At 37.3% G+C, this 20,837-nt stretch overlaps 1 protein-coding gene across 8 annotated transcripts in view; it reads right to left on the bottom strand.

The window, feature by feature from the left end:
- PDE4D (phosphodiesterase 4D) overlaps positions 1-20,837 on the bottom strand; it is a 1,385,565-nt gene that overhangs the window by 1,144,420 nt on the left and 220,308 nt on the right. The window contains exon 1 of one of the 8 annotated variants that reach the window (XM_077897896.1): positions 6,356-6,374. The exons of the other annotated variants lie outside the window; for them this stretch is intronic. The gene's annotated coding sequence lies outside the window, so the exon portion shown is untranslated. Of the gene's footprint in view, positions 1-6,355; positions 6,375-20,837 lie in introns of those variants that run through there. 8 annotated transcript variants of the gene reach the window in all.

A 20,837-nucleotide genomic window follows, 5' to 3' on the forward strand; every position in this document is an offset into this window, starting at 1 on the left:
CAAAACTCTGTAGTAGTAAAACAATCCAATTAGAGAATGTGAAGAGACACAGACACTTCACTGAAGAGGATACAGGGATGGCAAATAACCACGTGAAAAGATGTTCAACATCACTAACTGTGAGAGGCAGACCAATGCCTGCCCCTCCAAAGATGTCCACATCTAATCTCTGGAAACTATGAATATGCTACATTACATGGGAAAGGAGAATTAAGGTAGCAGATGGAATTAAATTTTAGCTAATCTCAAAATAGAGCAATTATCCTGAATTATCTGGATGGGCCCAATGTAATCTCAAGAGTCCTTAAAAGCGTAAACTCAAGGCAGAAGAGGTCTGAATGATGTGATATGAGGAACACTCACTCCACTGTTGCTGGATTTGACCACAGAGGATGGAGACCAGGAGCCAAGAAAGATGGAAGCTGGAAAAAGCAAGGAAGCAGATTCGCCTCTAACAGCTACAGAAGGAACACGCTCTGCCAACACCTGTATCCAGCCCTGTGAGACCTGTGTCAGACTTGTGATCTATAGAACTAGAAAAAATTTATATTACCTTAAGTCACTAAGTTTGTGACCATGTGTTACAGCAGCAGCAGAAAACTAACGCACTATCATCTAGAGAAATGCAAAGTAAAAATATGATGAGGTACTCATTCATCAGAACCCCTAAAATTAAAAATTGTGACAATAGCAGATACTTTCAAAGATGCAGAAAAACTGTATCTTTCATACATTGTTGGGGGAATATAAAACAGTACAGCCATATACTCAAAACAACAAAATTTTATAGAAATGGAAAACAAATTAGGTTGCCAAATTAGGAGGTAGGGACCACAGGGGAAGGGGAGCAGATGGGACTAAAAAAACATAGTACTGAAGTTATTGCATAGCAATAGAGCTTCTGAATCTTGACTGAGGTGGTGGTTACAAAAATCCACACATGTGCTAAAATGACAAAAAAAGCTATAACGGATGTGACCCATCTCAAACTCCTGGTTTTACCATTATACTATAGAATGTAATAAATAGTCATCAGGAGAAATTGAGTGAAGGGTAAGAAAGACATGTCTGTATTACCATTATTGTGTCTTCCAGTGAATCTGTATTATCAAATAAAGAGCTGAAAAAGAGTTCATGCAGATTTGAAGCTGTTGTGTATCCCTCCTTCCTTGATCACATGTCCCTTCCTCCCTCCCTCCACAGAAGTATCCGAAAAGTAGTGTTCAGAATTTTCATTCTCTTTTAATACCTATTAACACATTCTTTGAAAATAAAGAATAATGTCATGCATGTTCTAACATTTTATGTAAATGATGTATCATTAATCTTTGTGTATCTTGTTTCTGTTTTTGTTTTTGCTTGACTCTATGTTGTTGAGAACTATCCATGTTAATACATTTCATAGAGTTATACGTTTTATCGCTAGACCCTTTAGGTGCTGGACATTGGTCCATTATATAAATATACCACCTTTTATTTGTACTTTCTTCTATTGATGGACATTTAGAATTTTTTCCAGTACTATGCCATTATGAAACTATGCCAAAATAAACACCTAAGTGCATGTCTCCTGGTGGACACATATAAATATGTTTCCATGATATATGTCCGGAAGTGGAATATATAGAATATATCCATTTTTAACATTACTAAAATATGTCAAACTCATTTCCCAGCTTGTTGTTTCAATTTATCCTTCTACATCATAGAAGATACTTGGTATTTTCAGACTTTAGTTTTTACCAAACTGATGAGTATGAAATGGGATTGTCTTTACTGTACAGAATTTTTGTCTTAATACAGTCAATCACTATTTTTCTTTATAATTTGTGTTTCAATGTCTTATTTAAGAAATCCCTAGGATGCCTGAGTGGCTCAGTGGTTAAGCATCTGCCTTCAGCTCAGGGTGTGCTCCCAAGGTTCTGGGATCAAGTCCCACATCAGGCTCCCCACAGGCAGTCTCTCTCTCTCTCTCTCTCTCTCTCTCTCTCATGAATAAATAAAATCTAGAAAGAAAAGAAAAGAAGAAAGAAAAGAAAAGAAAAGAAAAGAAAAGAAAAGAGAAAAGAAAAGAAAAATAAATCATTCCCTGCACAGTGGCCAGAAAGATATTCTCATACGTTTAATTCTAAAAATAATAAATTCTTTATTTTCCCTTCACTTCTATTTTTTAAAGATTTTATTTATTTATCTGAGAGAGAGAGAGAGAGAAAGAGAGAGAGAAAGAGAGACAGAGAGAGAACAGTAGGAGGGAGAGGCAAAGGGAGAGGGAGAAGCAGACTCCCTCCTGAGGAGGGAGCCTGATGTGGCCCTGGATCCCAGGGAGCATGACCTGACCAGAAGGCAGACACTTAACCAACTGAGACACCCAGGTGCCCCTTTCCCATTCACTTTTAAAGTTACATTCCATCTGAGATTTAATTTGTATTTGGTGTGAGGAAGGGATCTTACTATATTTATTCCCCCTATATGAATAATTTATTCTCCATTTACTGGATCCTTTCTATGCTAATTTTTAATACATCCTCAGTCATACATGGGCTAATTTCTGAACTTGGCATATTTATTGCTGCTCCAATATCCCAATGTCTTATTTACTATACTTTTAAGGCAATTCTTGCTATGTGGTATGGCTAACCTCCCTAACTTCTTTAACATTGTGTTGGTTATTACTGACCTTCAGGGCTTCACATATACTTTAGAATCAGCTTGTCAAATTTCCCAAAACAAACAAAACTACCTCTGTGTGAGTTTTTATTAGAATTTATAAACTAATACAGGTCGAATTAAATCTTTATTATATTAAATGATTTTATTGTAGGCATGTAATATGTCTCAATTTACTTAGATCTTCTTTGAATCTTAAATAAAAACTTTGTAATTTTATCTGTAAGTGAACTGCACATCTTTTGTTGGGTTTATTCCTATGTGGTTCTACTTCTTGTTGATAGTTTTCATGGTATCAGCTTCTAAACTGAATTTTCTGTTTATTGACTGTATATACAAATTTTATTTTATGTCCATCAATCTTTCTGAACTTTTGTATTATATCCAACAGTTTTCTTTTATAAATACTCTTTCCTATTTTGACAATCATATCTACAGTTAATGACAATTTCACTTAGTTCTTCTTCCCCTCTACTATTAATTTCTTTACTTACTATGCTGGCTAGGACAAGTTAAATACAAACCAAGGTAAAGGCCATTTTCCTCCTGTTTTATATATAAATGAGTAATTTCTAATGATCTCACTACTAGCTATAAATTTCCAGGACTTTTAAAAACCGAGTTTTTCTCTTCCTCAAGCCCACAGTAAGTTACTGCATTTATTAGTCTTTGGAAGACCAGCTTTTGATTTTGTCTTATATTTTATTAATATATACTTATTCTTTCCTTTATTATACTTTATTTGCTTTTTAAATCTTGATTTAGATGCTGACATTAATTTTTAACCTTGTTTTGTTCTCTAATACAGGTATTTACAGATGATAACTTTTGTTCTAGGCCTAACTAGTTTTTTTTTTTTTTGCTTCCCATAAGTTTTATTATATATTATTTTAAATAATATTACCATTTAGTTTTAAATATTTTTGAATTTCCATTATGTTTTCTGATTTGACTCACGATTTGTCTAGAATTATGTTTATTAATTGAAAATCCATTTGGGATCTTTCTGGGTTTTTGCTTAAATTCTTAATTTCAGATACTGTCTCTTCTCATTTGTCCCTATTCTCACCTACTAGAATGCCCATTAAATACCCACTAAATTTTCTCATTCTCTTTAATGTGTCTCTTAACTTTGCTTTCATATTTTGTTCCTTTCTCTTCACCAAATTCTGATTTCTTCAAATTACATGACAGTCAACTAGTTCTCTCTTCAGCTGTGTCTAATTTGGTTTTAACCCATTTGATAAATATTTTCTTTTAATCACTATATTTTTCACTTTTAGAATTTCTACTTGAGTCTTTTTGCAAACCAAATTTTTCTTATATTTATAATTTGGTTTTTATGTCTTAATTATTTTTAATATTCTTATTTTATATTCTAATGTGACAATGCCATCATGTGAAAGTATGAAATTCTAATCCATAATTCTTTGTTATGTTTTATAACTCTTATTCATGGTCAATTTTTTTCTTATAAATTATAAGTCAATCTTTAGAAGGAATTTATCTGCAGGAAACCTGTAAAGCTTGATTTAATGACAATCTCCTTCCCAAGAAGTTTGCAACTGATTCTACCAGATGTCTCAGAATTGTTAATGGCCTGGGATAATTCCTTTTGGGTTTATTTCTCAAGTTGTGATTCTTTTCCGTACTACACAAATAATACAGATTTAAATCCCAACCCAAATGAAGTGTAAATCCACAGCGACATGGCTTTGAACAAAATGTTATTTTCTAAGGCAAAGCTTTCTTATCTCTCCTGTGCTGATGGTGGATTTTTTTTCTAGAGCTTTCTATTCAAAGATCATAACTTTGTGCTAAAGATCTCTGTTCTAACCCACAGAGTCTTGATTTCCATTTCCTATCTCCAAATGGTGTTAAAATTCAGACCCTCAATTTAGTGAGACTATAATGACATACTCCCAAGGGCAGCCATGGTATCAGTTCACATGTTTATCCCTCAGGTTTTTAATTCCATCTTTATTTCTGACCCATGGTGATGCCCTTATTTTTCTTTCAAGATCAAATATGTATGAAAGAGATTATTTATTTTACCTAGTATTTCTAAGTGTTTGTACAAGGCATGATATTAAGATTATCAGCCATGTTTCTAGAAAGTAAAAAATAAGTTCCTTTCTCTAGTGAAAATCAACTTAGAACACAACTGGGAAGATAAATCCTTCTTAGTTCCCTTATCAGAAAACTCTATGGAAAAAATATAATTAAAGTCCATAGATAGCTCAAAGGCCAATTACATAGAAACTTTACACTGTACTTCACATAGATCCAACTAACTTCATTTTCTGGACTCTCACAGGCTCCTCTAATCACATTTTGCTAGAATCTTTAAGCACAAATCACTTTCCATATAAGTTTTCTCTGCTTACTATCAACAAATTTCATTGGCTTTTCTTCCTTTTTTCTATTTATTCAAGATAGCTTTTCTAAGTGCATGTTATAGTCTAGACCCTGAGGATGTTACCCAAAACAAAACTAAACCTTGGACCTACAGAGTTTAAATCTTAGTAGTGCAGAGAAAATAAACAAAGTAATAAACATATCTTAGGCTGGAATAAAAATTAATCAATAAATGTAATTTAGGTTGAACCATATGAAATGACCAATGTTCCACTGTTCTTGACCTACAAAAAGGCAATTTCACATAATTCCATCTAACAGAACATGACAGGGAGTGATATATGCTACAAAGAAGGCAGGGTAAGTGGATAAAGAGTGACAGGGGTGGGGGTGGTCTGAGCGTGCTATTTTAGGTAGCATGGCCACAAAAGCATTTCTTAGAAAGTGCTATTTGGACAGAGATGGGAATGAAGCACAGAAGTAATGAGGATATCTAGAGGAGGAATGCTCCAGTAACAGGGATATGTATGTGGAAAGGTTCTGAGGAAGGAGTGGGTATGGCATATTAAAAGGATAGCAAGAAAAGCAGAGGGTCTTACATGAAATGAGTAAGTGTGGTACAAGATGAGGGCAGACAGGGCAAGGGGCAGGCCTGGGAATGCCATGGCAGCCACAGTAAAAACTTTCTGTCTCACTCTTTATCAGATAGGAAGCCCTTGGAAAGTTTGGACAGAGGAGTGGCAAAACCTGACTTGCATTTTCAGTGGGTGGAGGTCAGTCTCCAGGGGACAGGATGGACATACAGAGCTTATTTAGGAATCTACTACATTAGCCCAACTGGGAGACCATAGTATCTTAGACTCTGATGGTAGCAAAGGAAATTTGAGGAAACGCTGGATACTCACAATTTTTTCATGATTCTTTTTTTTTTTTTTTAAGATTTTATTAATTTATTCATGAGAGATCCACAGAGAGAGGCAGAGACACAGACAGGGGAGAAGCAGGCTCCTCACATGGAACCTGATGTGAAACTCAATCCCCAGACCCGGGATCACACCCTGAGCCGACTGCAGACGCTCAGCCATCCAGGAAGTCCCTTTTTCATAATTCTTCTAATCTTTCTTTTTTATAGCACATTTGTCCCATTGATGTCTCATTCCTAATCTTATGTCAAAATCATTATGCCTGCCTGTTATCTGACTCCAATCAAAAACTCCAGATCATTTTAAATTACACACCTCCAAAATCAACATTTGTATGTACCAAAAGCTGATCACAAGCTGCATTGCCACTTTTGTCTCTAATCACTCTCAAAACAATGGCACCATACCTGATCAAGGAGGAGCTGGCATTCACTATGCAAGGAGCATCCCCAGAGAATGAGCATGTGGCTCCAAAGGCCACCAGTGAGATTCTGCCTCTCCCGGAACTCTCTAACTGATGGGTGGGCTGGGCCTGAGCCACAGCAGGCAAGGACCATTCATGTCTGACTATGACGCAAGAAGGCTCCTCTGAGCAAGGAAACTCCTAACCCTATCCCTGCAGCCAGACCCCTTCCTTAGAAGTTTCTATGCTTTGCAACTTTCCAAAGAGGAAGTTGTCTAAGAGGGTTACAAACCTTTAGGGAGAAGCTGACCGCAGCTTAATGGTATGTGAATACAACTTCTGCAACTTTTGGTCACATTTCCCCTTCATACCCACAAAGGGCTAAATGTGTTCTATTAAACATTTAGGACAAATTACAAAGTAGCTGAGCAAAGCCTCAACACCAGGTCACCCTGACACAAGAGAAATCATTTTTTTTTTGTTTTTGTTTTTCAATGCAATGTATCAATCAAAAGTAAAGCTTAAATGTTTATAAAATATAGTTAGTCCAAGAGGACAAGTAGTATCAAAATCATTTTTCAACATATCTTACATTAAAAAAATCCTAAAATATGGCTTGGTATGCAAATATGCAAAGGTAAGGATATGACATTAAAAACGTTGCTAAAATTACTGCCCAGTTGTAAGGGTATAAGCTATACCCATACACTTAAGATTTAACAGCACAGATCCCATACAGGGTGACAAGTAATAGTATTAAAATGAATATTCAAAACTTATTTTCTGAAAAGGCCCTTTGCAAAGATACAAGTAGGCATACCTTTTTCTGAAAAAAAAACAAAAAAACAAAAAAACGAAAACGAAACAACAACAACAAAAACTCACCTTCATTTGCACGACAAAATAGAACAAGAAAGCAGAAATCAAAATGCAGTCATCACCCTGGTTCTTCCCCTACTTATAAGTAAAGCAGAAACTACATATTTTAGTAATTGAGAAAATTGAACTCTATCTGAAATGATGATATTTAAGACTACCAAGACAGAAAATTACAGCCCGTATTCAATCTGCTACCAAAAGCTTTTATGGTACTAGATAATGTAAAAGAAATTTAAAATAACTATCAAAAAGTCCAGTGATATGACCTTTCCTTGAATTTCAATGCTGGAAATCCTCTTCTGATAAATTTCAAGGTTTTCACTATCCAAAAACCTACATTTTCTGTAGATACTAACTTTACCAGGAGACACACTGATTCTGTGGAAAACTGGACTCAATATTCAGAGTTCTTCAGAGCATGTCTATGTTTTAACTTGTAAATTATTCATTTTTCATAATTCTGTGTAAATGACATAACAGCCACAATGTTGAAGAAAAAAACTTTTTTTTAAGTTTGAAAGTTCATTGTAGATAAAAGCATACCCTCTGATGTACCTGTGGCAGGTCCCCATCCCTGATCAGAGAGGATAAGCATCTCTAGAAGCAGGGGAGGAAGTGTCACCAAGCAGGCAATTGTCTGGGTCTGGCCTGGCTCAAAAAGCAAAGATTTGTGCCGAAGTGACCTGTGTCCCCAGGGCCTTCTCAATCTAGCAACTTTCACTATTTTCAAATATTTGATAGATTAGATAGGTATCAAAGCTAAAAACGTATGTATAGAGAATACAACATTAACATACATTTTAAACAACAACAAAAATCTACTTTACTCAGTTATAAATCAAACATCTTCTTAAAAATACCACTCCAACTGACAATCAATGCTGACAATTCCACAGCTCACTATTTTTTTTTTTTTTTTGTCAAATATCAGCTACAGACTCACAACAGCTCATTTAGTTAGACTCTTCCTAATGAGTTTCAAAATAGCTGAAGTTCCACTAAAAGAGGAGAGCCTTTGAAATGCTTGGTAAAGAAGATATGTAGACTTTGGGAATAATGGGAAAACCTCTGAATATATAGTGATGGTAATGGCAGGGGCTAGACCGGAAGTGAGACATTTAGAAATGAAGAATGCTACATTATTCCATCGATTTTATACCCATGGAAGAAGTGGATAATTGGAGCAGTATCTCAAAGCATAGGAACCGACTGGAAGAAAGGGGGCATATCCAATCCCTCTGGCTTGTGGCTTCTACCCATGGAAGAAGTGGATAATTGGAGCAGTATCTCAAAGCATAGGAACCGACTGGAAGAAAGGGGGCATATCCAATCCCTCTGGCTTGTCGCTTCTCCTCCTTGTGGATCCTCTCTGTCAGCAAATTTTAAATAGTATTTATACCACACCCAGACTCTATTTCACATCCCATGTCACATTTCCAGGGCAAAGATATGGGAATGACAATGGGACTGACTCATACCACTTGGAACATGACTAGAGCACTGAGCACACTAAATCACACATTGGTCGATTAAGTCAATGCTTTGAAAGACCAATAATCACTGGACTGTGAAGAAACAACTCACCAGCAAATGGGTCACTATGAGGTATAGACAGCAACTAAAAGACCAAAGGATATTAGTTTCCAATGCCAATTTATCGAAACTATTAAGATGGCACAAAGTTAACCAGAGACTGTCCGCTATTCTGCCGATAATAGTTGCTCTGCAGGTTTCAACCATTTAATTTTTAATCTGAGCTCCTATACCACAGACTCTTTGCACTTTACCCCAGAGATTGAGTAAATGCACTCTATTTTTAGACATTTTCACTCTTGACACAGAATTCCACAAATATGAAAGAATAAGTCATCCCCTAGGCACTCCAGGGGTTGTTACTGTCTCTGCACTCTTACTTTGTGGTCTCTTTGCAAGCATTTAAAAGAACAATAGGGTGAAAAATGTTTTCCTGCATAGGCCATAAAGTGAGAATGTGTTAAAAGGATTTAGTCTGCTTTGCAACATTAGATTAGCCCTTTTTGGTAAATCAGAGGTGCTTCAGAGTTGAGAGGCCATCTCAATTTTACAATAGAGAGCTATTTTATGAAGAAAAAAAAAGGCAAATCTCAGGTAGTCATTTTATTGAGAACACTATTATTACTATTCTAGCAAAAGGATTGTGAAGAGAAAAGGCACAAGTATTAATATTATTAACTTATCTTTACAGATGTTCAGATAATACCTCCCACCTGACATATCTGGAATTAGTACTGAAGAGTATAAAATCAAAAGGAGCTACATGTATTGATGGTTTCCAAAATAATAATTCAGATGGCCTTGTCAATGTTTCAGAAACTATATGGTCCACATTAGCCTGTAATAATGAACAGAATAAAAAGGAACCTGACTTAATGATAAACTATTCACAGAACTATTCATGTAATAAAGGGCTAATTTAACAAAGCCATCAATGTAATATACCTTAAGAATCTTCCACACTTCTGAAAAGAATCATCAATCAACCTTGATTTTCTTGGAAGAGTATCTTTTTTATATACCTTTCTAAAATTATTTTTTAGGTAGGCACGATAAGCAAAATATAATATGCCACTGCCAAAGTCAAGACTCATGTTTCTCAGAGGAGGCACACTGCTATGTGAGAAACCAGATAGGATCCTTTGTTCTTGGCCTAAGATTCCTTGACAACTCAAGTCAGGGTTCATTCAGAATGTCAACATTACTCTAAGAAGGGAGGAAAAAAGATTTCTTTCCATGATGCCTTCATTATGCTACAAAGATGCCCTTGTCATGCCCATTCATACACATGTCTGTATCCCAAGTTCCACAGAGAACACAACTAGAAATACATTGTTCTCTGGATATTCAGTGAAGATGCCATCTCATTTAGCCCTGCCTGGAGGGCAGGTGAAACATTATTCAGTCCAATTTACAGATGAATGAAGTAGTTCCCAGAAAACCTCTGCTGCCAGCACTCACCTATCCTTCCAACTAAACCAAAAATAATTGTAATTAGTGACAGCACATAGGTTTTCTATCATGTCCTTCCATATAATCTTGTAGCCATAACTTGACTGGGGCTTCAAAACCATAGCGTAATCCATGCACAATCTCATGTGTAAAATTACATAGAATGCTTAAAAGTGAAGAAGCAGGAGATAGTTGTTAATAACATAAACTATGTCATCATGATGTTTACACATCATCTGATTCAGCCAGTAACAAGATGTGCAGTCTCAAAAAAGTCATTTAATCTTTTTGCCTCAGGCTCTTAATCTGTGAAATGGGAACATTATATTGGTGGGTCATTGAGAAGATGAAGTAAAGAACAAGAAAGACAAGAGCACATGAGAAAACATATCTGAAGCTCTTAATGCAATACCTGGCATATGGTAAATGCTCAATAGTAAAGCTATTAATCACAGGAAAGTGATCATTAGCAGGCACTGTCTCTCTCATTAAAAAACTACTGAAAAATAGCAGCACAGTTCCAACACTTCCTCAAAGAAGAGGACTGCTACCTCAGCTTAGGCTTTGTTCCTGAATTGTCTCATAATTGCCTTCTCCTTTCTCCAAGTTTAGTAATCATCCCTGCACATCAGATCATGTCAATCGAGTCAGCTGACATTAAAAAGAACAAGGGTATTTCAACCTTACAAGCAGTAACCCATAAGAGCAACTCAGAAATCACAAGGAATCCCTCCTTTATATGTGATAATTGTTCATGACTAATTTTCTATTTCCTGAAAAATCTCCCATTATCTCAAGATATTGGTCTTTAGAGTCAACAAGTAGTGGGTTCAAATCCTAACTGATGCTTACTAGCTGTATGATCTGAGCAATTCATTTCTTTTCTGTGAGCCTCCATTTCCTCATTTATAAATATTCATAATTATACCATTGGAAGGCACAAGGATTAAGAATTAAGTTCATATGAGCAGCCAGGGTGGCTCAGTGCTTTAGTGCTGCCTTCAGCCCAGGGCAGGATCCTGGAGACCCAGGATCAAGTTCCACGTCAGGCTCCCTGCATGGAACCTGCTTCTCCTTCTGCCTGTGTCTCTGCCTCTGTGTGTGTGTGTGTGTGTGTGTGTGTCTCATGAATAAATAAATAAAATCTTTTTTTAAAAATTAAGTTCATAATTAATTGCTCTTGATCAACATTATCATCAAGTTTTCAAGAGTAAGCTTACTTTTGGCTATGACCTATTCCTGAGTCAAGACAACACAAATACAATGTATTTTCCAACTTGACCTCAGCAGAGTACCCTATACAACATATTTTCCAACCTGGCCTCAGCAAGTGATTCCAGAAACACTGCTTTTGTAGATCATTTTACATCTGTCCAAACTGATGCTATCATTTTGAATTATAATCCTGATATTTAACAAGCTCATATGTCTAGACACATTCACTGTTAAAGAGAGAGCTCACAATTTTAGTACTGGATTTGGAATCTTAGAATTTAATTTTAGTGGATAAAAATCAGAGCAATGTCTTCCTCGCATCCCTACCAAGTCTAAGTTACATGAAATCCCCAGAAAGTTAAAGCCACTAGATTCAACTGTCACTCTACTTGGCCAAAGAATTATCTCTATTCAAAACTATTGCCAGAAATGACTGTATATGTAGAGTTCCAAAATCACATGATCATCACACCCCAAGAGTATTATTTTCAACACCATGATCACCTGTCCCATTACTTCCATAAGTTAAGATATTTTTAACATCATCTCATCAGAGATGTGCAAAATCTTTAAAAGCAAAGTTTTAATTCCACTACTGGATATCTACCCAAAGAATACAAGACACTAATTTGAAAAGATATTTGCACCCCTATGTTTACTGGAGCATTATTTACAATAGCCAAATTATGGAAGCAGCCCAAGTGTCCATCAATGAATAAATGGATACAGAAGAGGTGGTAAATCTACACAATGGAATATTACTCAGCCATTAAAAAGAATGAAGTCTTGCTATTTGCAACAACATGGATGGATCTAGAGAGCACAACACTATACAAAATAAACCAGTAAGAGAAAGACAAATACTATATGATTTCACATGTGTGGAATTTAAGAAACAAAACAAATGAAGAAAAAAGAGACAAACCAAAATAACAACAATAAACAAACAAAACACACTCTTAACTGTAGAGAACAAACTGATGGTTACCAGAGGGAAGGTGGGGTGGGGGGCGGTATGGGTGAAATAAGTGAAGGGGATTCAGGGAATACTTATGATGAGCACTAAGTAACATATAGAATTGGTGAATCATTATATTGTACACCTGAAACTAATGTAACACTGTTTATTAAGTGTACTGGAACTTTAAAAAAGGATATTTTTAATGTGCATTCAAACACACACAAAAGAAAAGTTTTTAAAAGCCATATTGTGGAAGATTAAGGTACAGATAAAAAATCAGAATCCATTTTATTTCATAAATGCTCACATAATGACTTTATTTAAACTATAAAATCAATCATCCTAAATACATGTGTCCCCCAACCACCTGGAAATGTACTCCCAATCTGAATCTCTTGAATGTTTTAGAATAAATAACAGACAAACTACATTTATTTAGACACATACTACATGAAAAACTTTCTAGTCAACACATTAGAGAGGATAAAGAAAATAGAATTGGCTCTCTCCTCAAAGAAATAATACATACACATAACTAAGAGGATTTATAAAGCAACATATTTTGAAAATGTGAGCTGACATAGTGTGGATGAGAGAGAATATGAGAGACAACTAAGGCAGCAGATTTCTTAAGAAGTAAAGCCCATACTGACAAGACAGAAATTGGCCTTCCTCTTGGAGGAAAAAAGCAACATATTGGGGTGGAAACAAAAAAAAGTTGATTTTTAAATTGCTTAACAACAGTACAGAGCCTAAAATTCAGATAGAAAAGATGGTCAAGGAAAATTGGAATTTAATCCGACATGCAACACAAAGGCATTGTAGAATTTCAAGGGGAAAAAAATGATAAACGTATAATTCAGGAAAGATTCTTCTATCTTCAAATCATTTCCACCTAAGCTTGCCTGTTTCACATAAAACCTCTGCTGTTAAGGTGAAAGAGCTTTTATTTTCTTTGCTACATGACAATTTCGTAATATTCAAACTATTTCTGAGGGTTTGGTGCTAGACAAAAAAAAAAAAAAAATGGTATTAAAACAATACAACCTGCATTCTTGGATGTATTTTTTAAAGTTTCTCTTGTTTCGAAAGGAGTCCTTAGCATGCTCTGTGTCTGAAGGCATTTAGCACTTAGCTCCCTCATAAAATGACAAGGGACAGAAATAGACTGCAGCCATCTTACATTACTTCTGTCAGGTCCAGTGGTTTGGGGAGTGAAGTCATGCTAGAGAAAGCTTTCCTGCCAGCAAATGCTGACAAAACTCAGCAGCTCCCCAGACAAAACGGACATTTCTCTGTCAGTATGGGCCCTCACCTCCGTGGAGCGTCTTGAGCAATCCCAGCTGCAGAGGAATGTGGGTTGCCAAATACAGACACAATCTGTCCCCTCTCCTAAAATGAGGTTGATTCTCATTATTCTTAAGGAGTCACACACAAGCTGTTGGCAATTTGCTCTAGTGAAGAGCAAACCATATCGAGGAGTTGCAACACTTCAGAACTCAGAGAGCCACATAAACCCAACTGTGCCCACAGCCCCCATTCACGGGCAACGTCTGAACTTCTCTAATAAGAGCTGAGACAGAGGGAAGAATGAAGCCTGTCACACACACACACCTCACTAGCCAGGCCTGGCTTTTGCAATGCTCAACTAACGGAAAAAGGAGGGCTCTTCAGTAACTCACTCCGGCCTGGTGCTGCATTACAAAACAGTCCACACAACAGCCTGCTCTGGCTGCCCCCAGTGATGGCGGCACCACCCTGCTCCATGCACCCCCACTAGGGCAGCAGCTAGAGCAATGCTGTGTGTATTCACACCTGCAGGAAATAGCACACTCAGGAATGAAACATTCATACAATCAGAAAAATAAATTGAAAAGACATGAATGGATGATTCATAAAAAAAAAAAAAGAACAAAAATGGGGACATCTGGGTGGCTCAGTGGAGTCAAACTTGAACTCCTGATTTCTGCTCAGATCAAGATCTCCCCATGAGATAGAGCCCCACTTCACTCCACTGTGGGTGAGGAACCTACTTAAGACACCCCCTTAAGATCTCCCTGCCCTGCCTTCCCCCATCCCCACATTCTCAGGTCTCAGGTGCACACTCTTTCTAAAAAAAGAAAGGAAAGAAAGAAAATAAAGAGAGAAAGAAAGAAAAAAAAAGAAAAGATTTCTAAAAACTATATGAGAAGAAGTTTGACCTCATTAATAAGACCACAAAATGAAACAAAATAAGGAACCACCTACCCATTAATTAATATTTTTAAAAATCAAAAAAGTATATATTCATTGCTGGTGAATTTGCAATGAGTTTGGAATGTTCGTACACTGGTAGACAGAGGAAATAATGGCACAAACTTGTGAAAAGCAGTTCCCCAATACTTACATTTATGTTTTGAAAATATTGAAAAGGAAAAACAGGAAAATATTCATGTCCAAAACATTTGCTAGCCCTTTCATACAGCAAAATAATTAAATAAAAATAAAATGAGGAAAAGCCAAATAAAAAATATGATCATAAAATAATAAATGCCTGAGAAAATCACATAGGAAAAATGTGAAAATTCTATTTGTGAAAACTATGTCACCTGGGACTTCTATGGTCTTCAAACTTTTATTGTGAAATATTTCTTACATATAAAATGGTACATACAATGATTATCAACACTATATATAATTTCAAGTGAAAAAAAATCAAGACACAAAATTATATGTACAATGTGACCACAACTATATATTCTCTCTGTATAAAATATGTCTAGAAGGAAATAATCTGAAGTCTTAATAGTAGTTAATCTCCAGTAGTGAAATAATAGGTCATTTTTTTCTTTTTTTCTCCTACTTTCATAATTTGAATTTCTATAAAGTGTAAATTCATCAAATTTACTATCTAATTTCAGATGTTAAATTGGAAAAATGTCAAAACCACCATATTCACCTATTGATTTTTTCAACAAATATTTATTGAGTTCTTCCTATGATCACAAAACACTATGTATCAAAGGAGAGATAAATGCAAATGAGACATATTTTATACTCTCCAGAAGCTTGTAAGAAATACAGCCAGGTAATAGAAAAGCAAAATAGAAAAATAAACTCGTGATAAATTCACTGAATTGAATTCCTCAGAATACAGTGGCATCGTACAAGATGAAAGATGAAGTAAATTTCATGGGGGTCTTATCCCTTCTTACGTATTTCTAATCTGGATGAAATTCCCCAGTTACTAATTCCATGCTCCCAGGAGGAATCTGGACCCAAGGCGATCAGGAAATTTATCCAGATCAAGGAAAGAAGCTTACTAGTAAGAACTGCCTACAAAGTGTGTACTGTGTCCTTTCCTAATCTACTAGAGATTATCTATGAGTAGTGTTACTGTGATATTGTATTTATAACCATAGGAAACTGTCATAAATTCCTGATCTTAGATATCATCTTGATGACAAATTCCATCCATTTCAAAAATCCAGTTTATAATAACATTTTCTGTGACAAGCAAGTTCAACATTTTTCAAGGCAGTGTCTTCCATTAATGGACAATTTAACTTAATTCAAAACATTTATTAAATACCTTTTGGTGTCAAGCACTAAACCAGACTCTCTTTACACAAGATGAGTAAGAAAAGACCCCTGCCTTCAAACAGCTCATAAAGCAAAAGGGAAACCACAAAATACATCAACTATCACCTATAGTTTACCTATAGAGCTCTGAAGACTCTCCTGGCAGTTTTATTCCCTTCCTGGGATGAGTACTAAGGAAAGAGTGGCTACTTTTACTTTGCAGATGAGCCTGGTCATAAGTGGGTAACACGGAAGCAGTAGAAAAAGGAAAGAAAAGAACCATAATTGGATAAATTTAAGAAACCTTCTCTGAAGATTTGATGATTATTAACAATGTACTATTTTTTTTAAGCATCAAGTCTTTCAGTAAAACAAACAAAAAACCCAAAAACTATTTGGGTACATTTAATCTGTGCTCACCCCAGCACCACCACCATGATCATCACCACCACCACCTATCGAAAACCCAAACCATTTCTTATGTTAAATGTATTAACATTTCTTGGAAAATTTACTGAATAAAAGCTTCTCTAAACCAGCCACATGTTTAACAGTGATAAACTGAGGCTCAAAGACACTTTGTGAATTACCCGCCAAAGTCATAGCAGCAGTAGGTGTGGCAGAAACAGGGCCAGAGCCCGGAACACTAAGTCATTCCCACGCTAATCCTATGGCCTGGAATCACAGACACCAATGGTACTGACATATTTTGGGTACTGACTGACAAAACCAGCGTTATTTTAGCACAGAGAAGGGAAGTACTACAAATACACAGAGTTGGCAAAAAAAAAAAGGGGGGGGAGGTCTAAAGTATGCAGAAGTCAACAATACAACACAAATTAAAAAAAAAAAAAAAAAAAAAAAGCCTGGGCACCTGGGTGGCTCAGTCAGTTAAACAGCTGCTTTGGCTCAGGTCATGATCCCAGAGTCCTGGGATGAGGCCCGTGAATGCTCAGCAGAGGTCTGCTTCTCTCTCTTCCTTTGCCCCTCCCCTGCTCATGCTCTCTCTCTCATGCTCTTTCTCAAATAAATAAACTGTTTAAAATAGAAAAGCCTGTCTTCTCAATGTGGAGGAGATACTAGTCACAATGAAGGGATTAGACCACTTGTTCTCTAGGGTGGTCAAGGTCTCCGTCAACCTGTTCGAGCACCAGAGATAAGGACTTTATATGGATGCAACTCTGTTCATATGAAGTTGATTATCCCAGAGGAGGGGAATGAACAACAAAAGTCAACAATAACAGAATCCTTCTCTGAAAACCACCTAACTTCACAATGAATTCCTGAGGGGGCTGGTGTCCTCTACATTGGAACTTTCATTAAACAAAAAGGACAGATTATCATCCACTGGGAAAGCTATATGCAGAGTCCTGCCTGAAAGAAAAGAGATGGACTTGATAAAATTTCAAAGTCATTGCCAACCTTTCAAGACAGGTTGTGAGTCAGAGGCTGGCCATCCTGCCTGCCTGTTCTCAAGGCTCTGCCTCACATTCTACTTCTTTGCCTCACCTTTTTGATCATTTTCTTGTTTACTGGCATCTCTGCCTATCTTTGGGGAGACCTGAAAATGAAGTAAGGCTGGCAACAAGTTATTATACTGAATTCTTTCCAAGAGAGATTTATTGTTTGAACATAGAATACAATAGAAGGTAAAAATCGTGGCTAAAATAGGATTTCAATTACATGTGTGCTTGTGTGTCCCATTTCTTGATCAAATACAAACAACTCTGAATATTGGGATGGTAATTGTTGGCCAAGCCAAATGAGAGAGGAAGTGCTCTGGTAAATGTTCTGAACTTAGATTTTCAGAATCAATTTTTCTACTGCAAATCAGAATCCATGAAATTTTGACCTAATCCCTTTTCTCCCATATACCCTCCCCTAAATATCTCTTTAAAATTAGCTGCTAAAAGAAAATGACTCTGAGAAGGCTTTAGAGATGTTTCAGTGTGGAACCCAATCGACAACCTTTCTATTCAATTTAACTTCACTTTAAAACAATATAAAAATAACCGCAACACTAAAATTCATCTCATTAAAATAAGTATATGTCTGATTTTGGCTTATCCAAATTAATTAGTTCTAAAGGTCTCTAGGTTAATTTTGCTCATCATGAAACAAGGGGGTAGACTGAGTTTAGCACTTACAACCTAAAGATAATGCCCCAGGTTTAAAGATTTTAATGACCTTTTAAAAATCAATTTGCTTCGATTGAGCTCAGATCCTCTTGTCAGCACAAGCCAGAAGAAAAACCTCTCAAATAAAGTAAATAAGAAGAAATTGACAACTTCTTGGGCCCCATGAGTGCATGAAACAGATAAAAATGTTTCTGCAATTTGTTATTCTTTTGAATGCTCCCCTATATCTCACGTTCACCAGGAAGAGATGAAGTTCTCCCTGTGTCCTCCTGGTGCTAATCATGTCCTATCACTAGGTCAGGGACAGAACTTCAGTTCAGTCTGTGTAATCCTGCCATAGACAGCTCCACCCAGCTCTCTAGACACCTCACTAATCTTCCATCTTAGTGCAAGAAAGAAAGAGGGGGACATATGTGTACTAAGGCCCATGGGATCTACCATCATTACCCACAAAGCTCATCATCACCTGCCTATGGCAACAACACCAGCTGCATTATGGGCCTGAAACAGAGAACGGGAAAAAAACAACTGTAGAGGGGATCCCTGGGTGGCGCAGCGGTTTGGCGCCTGCCTTTGGCCCAGGGCGCGATCCTGAAGACCCGGGATCGAATCCCACGTCGGGCTCCCGGTGCATGGAGCCTGCTTCTCCCTCTGCCTATGTCTCTGCCTCTCTCTCTTTCTCTCTCTGTGAATATCATAAATAAATAAAAATTAAAAAAAAAAAAAACAACTGTAGAGTGGGTTAGCTAACCCAGGTGTAGCTAACTCAGATGTAGCTAACTCAGATCAACTGAGTTGGTCCTGTCTTTCAAACATTGGAAGGTCTAATCACTAATTTCAATCATTTGTCAGTGGGGCTAAAAGAGTTAGGACAAAAATACAGGAAAGGGGCAGCACCCTGTAGCCCGTAAGGAGTCTAGGCCTTTGGAGTCAAGGACACCCAAGGTCGAATCCTGACTCTCTCCCTGCAGGATCCCAAACCCTGACACTTCCTGTGGGACCTCGACCCATGACCTTCGATTGCTTCCTGTAAAGTCAGGATCATGGTAATTCCTCACATGTGAAGTCCCTATTAAATGGAAGTTACTAATGCCATCACCTTCTCAATGGAGGAGTCTCTGGACCCCAGGAAGCCACTCTTTATTTCAAATCCAGTATCCTGCAGAAAGACAAGGGTTTCCTTGACCTGTGATCGACTCTTAAAATGTAATGACTTAACAAAAATGTCAACGAGCCCAGGATCATCTCCAGCTTTCAGCAAAGCAGGATGTAAGTCACATTAGAGAAACCAGAGATCACCTTCTAAAATGCACAAACATCGTACACTTACTTTTCAACACTCCTCCTTAGCTTTGTCAGATACACCTGTGAGAGCATCCTTCCCACACGATAGGGTATTTATTCCATACCAACAGTGGTGGTGGGAGGCAGAGGGGCGGAGAGGAAAACCTCACCTCTCCTTCTGAAACATAACCCTGGAGAGAATGGAAAGTGGAGGAAGCAATACAGCTGGAATCAAAGTAAGATGTGCCTCGACTCTCTAATTTTTTGTGCTCTGTTGTTATTTGTGCAAGAGGAGAGACAGTCTGGATGGAGGTGGAGAAAGAGCAGTAGAGGAGAAATCACTAGAAATTATAAACAAAAACTCGGTCGTTGTGATTGACAGCTTCTCTTGGGACTTCCCGGGGGAGCCAATTAGTGCTGGTTGCTAAGGTGGGTTTTCTCATACAACCCTCTGTGCTAACACCCACCTGTGCTACACCTACTTCGATGAAGCGACAAAGCCTTTGTTGATGAGGTTTAGAACCAATCACCCCACAGAGAGAGCCCTGCTAAGTCTCTAAAGCAGATGTCTTAGGGTAACCAGCAGAGAAACACCTTTAACTCCTTATTGCTTTACTGAAAATCAAGACTCTAAAATAATGTTTTGACTCATTCTTTCTGTTCCTTTTTCCTTGGGCTCTTTATCACCTGAGGCAACAGTGACCACATGCTCCATGCAAGTTCTAACCCAACTACTCCCAAGTTCTACCCATGCTCCTCCAACTACTGAGCCTGTTTTCATAAGTGAGAGATGTCACAAGAGCAGATTATAAATCTGGCAAAAAACTAATGACAAGAATTAGTAATACGTCCAGAGTCACTGTCTCTACGAGCACTGGGAGACACAGTTTGCATGAGCCCTACAAATCAGGTAAAGCAGAGCATAACACTGTCTGGGAAGCGGCCTGGCCAAACTGTTCTTGGAGTAAAATTCTTCATGGTGTATTTCCACTGCTTCAATAAACAGAGCTCAGGATGCCTTGTGAATCCATTTAGTGTAACCTCACACAAACTCACTCCAGTTGTGTTATCTTGTCTACTAATGAATGACACCCATCCTCATGGAAGGCATCTCTACTTGCTTCCTACTACCAAACCAACAGGCAGCAACTTTACAAAGCCTATTATGAGCAGAGTGCTGCATAAAGCCCTGTGAAAGGAAAAAAAATGCCTCCAAGTCCTTGGCTTTGAAAAGCAAAAATGAGGGCCAGCCCGGGTGGCTCAGCAGTTTAGCTTTGCCTTCAGCCCGGGGCCTGATCCTGGAGACCAGGGATCGAGTCCCACGTCGGATTCCCTGCATGGAGCCTGCTTCTCCCTCTGCCTCTCTCTCTCTCTCTCTCTCTCTGTGTCTCTCTTGAATAAATAAATTAGAAATATTTTAAAAAGCAAAAATGAACAAAATTAACAAACCGGGGTGCTACTAT

This window comes from Canis aureus, chromosome 5 (assembly GCF_053574225.1).
Source record: "Canis aureus isolate CA01 chromosome 5, VMU_Caureus_v.1.0, whole genome shotgun sequence".
Taxonomy (NCBI): Eukaryota; Metazoa; Chordata; class Mammalia; order Carnivora; family Canidae; genus Canis; species Canis aureus.